This window comes from Cucurbita pepo, chromosome 10 (genome assembly GCF_057944985.1).
Source record: "Cucurbita pepo subsp. pepo isolate OVF chromosome 10, ASM5794498v1, whole genome shotgun sequence".
Taxonomy (NCBI): domain Eukaryota; kingdom Viridiplantae; phylum Streptophyta; class Magnoliopsida; order Cucurbitales; family Cucurbitaceae; genus Cucurbita; species Cucurbita pepo.
In genome coordinates, this window is record NC_141807.1 from 12,681,249 (window position 1) to 12,686,651 (window position 5,403).

At 44.3% G+C, this 5,403-nt stretch overlaps 1 pseudogene; it reads right to left on the bottom strand.

The window, feature by feature from the left end:
- Positions 1-308: 308 nt before the first annotated feature.
- On the bottom strand, positions 309-4,997 carry LOC147790755 ((R)-mandelonitrile lyase-like pseudogene; annotated as a pseudogene).
- Positions 4,998-5,403: the final 406 nt, after the last annotated feature.

Below are 5,403 nucleotides of genomic sequence, written 5' to 3' on the forward strand. Positions count from 1 at the left end.
GGAGAGGAGTGAAAGAAGGTTCGTTCCGGTTCCGGTTTCACTATCTCTTTGATTTCATTCAGTAGCTCCGGCAATGGAATTGCTTTACCGAGTTCAAGAATAGTTCAATCAGGTCATATGGGTTTCGGGGGAAGGAGTTCAGGCTTGTTTCGTCTTTCAATTCTCTTTTCTTTCCTTCCTTAATGCAATAACTTCGGGTCATATCGGTTCAGTCTAATTCATCCCTTTTCTTACAGTGAAATCAGCTCAGGGAATATTGGTTCGTTAAGTCGCATTCATCTTGAGTATTCATCTTGAATATTGGTTCGTTAATTCATCCCTTTTCTTACAGTGAAATGGCTAGCAGATTCGCAGAAAAGTCCGCTTATAGTTCCTTTTGGCACAACAGGGTAAGTAGTCAACTCTAACAAACCAACAAAAAGACTGAAGCATTCAGATAACAAGAAAGACACTGACCGTCCAAGCATCAAAAGAGGGGACTGGGCATTGGTCCCTGGTGATACAGTGAATATCGAACCATCAACAACTCGGAAAGCATCAATCCCAATAACCCTGAAATTGCGATCAACTACCTTGCCCACAAGGCATCCACCATGGTAGTGCCATATAGTACTCACTGCGGGCAAAACTCTCCCATCAGCCGATCATTTGATTGATCAACGGGCAATGCAGGCCCCACGTATCTTCAATCTCGACCCCCAAACAAACCATTCCCTGAATTGGAAATCCTCCATGGAACGGCTCCTCAGTACATCACCGATCTTGCAGGTGCCATTCACACACCGCTCCACATACATCACCCGGATTACTAAAGTAGTTGAACCGTACAATTGGGTTAACCCTGACATCTGTAGATGGCAACCGGAGTGAACAGAGAGTGGCCCAGTAATCTTCTCCATCAGGGTAGCCACAGTGAGATAGAGTGGTGAAGCTGGGTTCCGAATGAAAAGAGAGCAAGCCGGGGAGACAAAAGGTATGAGATTGGAAGTTGCTTCAAGGTAAGCCCCTGTCCCTGAATTGGTTATGCCCACGACTTGTATCAGAGAGGCTCCAATGGGATTGGGGGCACAATTTAGATGCCATTTCGGGGGTTCTCATAGAGGAACTGTCCGACATAAGGCAAGTGATGAGACAGAGGAATTCCCCACGATGAGAGGGACGGCCTCAGTCCAATGCCACTCAGAAGCGGAAGCTGTGGGCTTCCGAGAGCCCCAGCACAGAGGTGATCCTCTCCCTTTGCATTGCATGGCCCTCTTTCTTTGGTCGCGAAAAACAACCCCAATTACCGATTGCTTCGATCCACGAAGAAGAGGCTAAAAGAATTCTTTCAACACTTGCATAGCTTGCATAGACTGCACTCTCATATTCAAAGCTTTCGCATAATTGAGGAGATCAGCAACACTGTGTCTACGACCAGAACTGTCGAATGTCGAACCACCAATCTTGGTACCCACTGAATGATCCAAAGTCAAACCATTATAGGGATCAACACCGGCTTCCAATAGCCCGTCTCTGACTGCCGATTGCCAATTCTTGAGCTCCGGCCTAACCTAAGATAGCCCTCTCAACCCACTCATAGGACTGGTTCACCACTCGGAGGTCCCAATTCACCCCTGACCTGACCTTCCGTAGAATTATTGATCGGCTCGACTATAGAACCTGGCATTGATAGCACTACTGCCGTCAAGAACCCGGCCTCGGGCATTGGGGACGCCGTCTTCGGAGGTTCAGGCTTGCACCGGGGAGTCCAAAGCACCTCCATGAGAGTGGTGAGGAAGACTAATTGGGTCATCAGATTAGGCTTTACGTACGGAACACCGCCCCTCTCCTTTCCTTTCCAGTCTCGCTTCTTCGCCCCTCTCCTTTCCAGTCGAGCTTCTTCGCCCCTCTACAGCAAGGGTTGAACTCTCTCACCTGAATTACCTTCGCTACTACTTAATAATTCAATCCGAAAAAAGCTTTATTCCATTGCTTGCCGTAATAACTTTAATACTCTGCTTGCCGTAATAACTTTAATACTTGCCGTAATAACCTTAACTTGTCGTAATAACCTTAAATACTCTGTCTATTCTATTTGATTATTACCTTCTAGTATATTGAACAACAAAGAAAGACTGAAGAAAGATTAATTCAATTCCGACTCTTAACCTTAAGAAGATTGAACAAGTAAAGACTATCGAAAGCCAGCCAGAGAGTTTACTGTCTTTGAAAGACTGACTGAACCGTTAACCCTTCGCTATTGAGCCTGAACCAATATTATTACTTGATTGAACAATTGAAGAATAGAAAACATTCTTTCTCTTCTCTTTCTCCTCTCACTAACTACTTAACTGACTCATTTAGCTTTTCCGATCGACCTGTATGTATGGTTCCGTAAACTAAGACTGAAGATAAGATTCCTTTCCTACTGTAGGATGATTCTTGCATTCACTCTTTTACTCGACACAAAAGGATGGAAGAGAATGCTGCGGCTGAACCTTAGACTTTCTATTCTTTGCACTTGGTAATAACATACTTACTTGTAGGTCTCACAGCTTCTCTCCTTTTCGTTCAGACTAAAGATTAATGGATTGAACGAGGTAAACAGGACGATTCCCCTATTTACACAGTAAGTAAACTAAGAAGAAAGACTCAACCTTAACTAACCTTTAGCCCTTATATTTATTTTGATTATTCTATTCCTTGACCAGATTGAAGTAGGTAAAGCTAGAAGAAGCCGAACCTGAACCCGATTGAACCTATCAAGGGGGATATTAATTAGCAGTAGAGGAAAGACTAAGAAGTATGAATAATAGTTTACGATGTTCGTTCTAGAATCAAGGAGTTAGCAGCTTTAGCTTTGAAAGACTCAAGAGAAAGAAGAAGAATATCCGCCTTTACTGGAGAGTCAAGAAAAGAGAAGCGACTGAACCTCAACCCGGAACCTATTTATTCCACCTCCTCGTAAACAAGTCAAGACTAAAGAGAAAGCTAGCTACTGAACCTTGTTATTCAAAGTAAAGGAAGAGAAAGCAAGAGAAGATTAATGAGACTGAACGCAAGATAGATGATTTATCCTTACCTTAATTCCTTACCTATTTATTAAAGAAGGAGGTAAAGCTCTGTCAGTTTGTTTGCTTCCTTTACTTACTGGGGGTTGAACTATTTCTTTTCTTTCTCTGCCGGAACTAGAAGAACCTCGGCTTCTTTCTCTGATCCTGAACGAACTCCTCTCCTTATATTCTATGTCTCGCTGTTGAACGAGTTCGCCTCGTAACCTCGGGCTCACCGCTTTCGCTCCTCTCCCTTTGGTCTCGCTGTTGAACGAGTTCGCCTCTACACCTCGGGCTCACCGCTTTCGCTCCTTCCCCTTTTCTTTCCTATTACTTCTTTCACTCGGTAAATAGGTGTTTTATTCTATTCTTTCTCTGATCTTTCTTTCTCCGTCCTTATTCATCATTCATCAAGTGTTTCAAGACTCAACTAACGCCACGTGTCTCGAGATTCAGGGGTTGCCCAACTAGTTTTGATGAAATACAAGATGCTCCGGTTTCAGGGAATCCCTAAAAAGCCCAGGTCAAGACTAGACTAAGAGTAGGTGTGGTTGCAACCAATCCAATAGTGCTTCTTACGGAGAAGTGTTTCAAGTCATTCGATTAAGGGCACTAGCTACCCTTTCTTTCTTTCTTTCTTTGTCTGTACTTGTGACGGGAGGCAGGAAACTCCGTCTATACCACAGCTTGAGACGAGACCCGGGAGGCAGCGAGCGTAGTTTATGGAGGGAGCGGGAGTCATAGTTCCAATAGCGAAGGAATTAGAATGGCGGCCGCAAAGGATACAGAGCGTTTAGGCTAATGGTACTACTAGTCAACTACACACTCGCGTACGATTTCTGCGCTGACTGAACTTGCTTCGTAGACAAGGCTCGTTCCTTCGCATGCTTCGGGCGAAGCCGGGGTCGGATTCCCTCTCCTTTCCAGTCTCGCATATTCTCGGATTCCCTCTTCTTTATACTGTTGCCCAGGTAGGTCAAACTCTTAGATTCTCGACGTTTTATAGAGGTTTTATTCAAATCCCGACTCAACCCCTCGCCCTGCCTGTACCACAACCCTGCATTATCCCTTACCAACTACCTTCTGTCTACAATCTGGATAAAGTCCCTTGTAATAAGGATACGGAGAAGAGAGAAAGAAAAAGGGAAGGACAAAACGGATGCTTTTCTCAGAAGAAAGGGAAGGACGGACAAAACGTATGCTTTTCTCAAGGCAATCGGAATAGAATGTGGCCAAACAGCTTAGCAAAGTCCCTGCGCATCTGTAGGTGCACCCCTATTTATAAGGAAAAGGGGTAAAGAGAAAAGAAAATGGAGAACTACCAAATCCCAGTCATTGGATTTGTTCGTACCATTCTGTCATCGATCACTGCTGGGTCGGTTGGTGAGTCACCCCCCAAAAAGCATCGATCAAGGTCAAGCATATATATATGTTTTCTGAAATGCTCAGCGGTCTCATTTCTGCTATGCCCTACATCGTGTTCGTCTGTCTTTATTGAGCTTTCTTCACCGCCATGCGCTTTGCTTCGCTTTCTTTCTATTTATAGAAGAGAGAGACCATTGTCTTGAGAGTGAAAAGCAAGCGATAGAAAGTCTCGTCCCTCGTGCGTTCGCGGACTATCAAATGGTGATCTAATGAGATCATTAGTGAAAGAAGGACCAACGACGATCCTATCCTAAAGGAGAAGGAGGAGTAGGAGAAGTCAGTCTTCTTTGTTTGTTTGAAGATCTAGTAAGAAATCGGACAATTATGCCATTCGGAATCCGTCTTCTACAGAGGGAAAGCCTGTTACGAGTAAGTGGAGAGGAAAGATCTCCAGAGATTCTGATCTCATTCCATTCCAGTGGCTCGACCAGTAACCAATGGCGCAAACTCAAAAATCCCTGGTTTCCCGGTAGAACCCCATTTGGCCCAAGTTGTTGCGAACCCGGCAAAAATCAGCGGTTTTTCGCACAGCTTGCTCATAGTGCAGGTCCCACTTGTATATTGTATTTGGCCGAAGAAGCATCGGACAGGTTGGAGTTATTACCTTCTTGGGACTCTATAGACCAAGATCTGCTTTCATTATATGGGCAATACCGATCGACTTTAGTAGATCATATGGATGTAGAAAAAGCTTCGGATTTGAATGAATTGGAAACATCTCTTTTCCATTTCTATTTACCCAGTTCATATCTTTCTTTCGTGTGTTCCCGGGAGGAATTCCATCTATCTCGGGATACCACCTAAATAACATCGGCCAGAGGGTCAAATAGGTCGGGAAGAAAGAGTCTGAGGTCGGGTCGGACGACATACATCTTGGTTGGTTTCAACACCACTAGAGATTTGACATATATTCAATCTTGGTTCGGTGTGGGAAAGAGATTCCTAT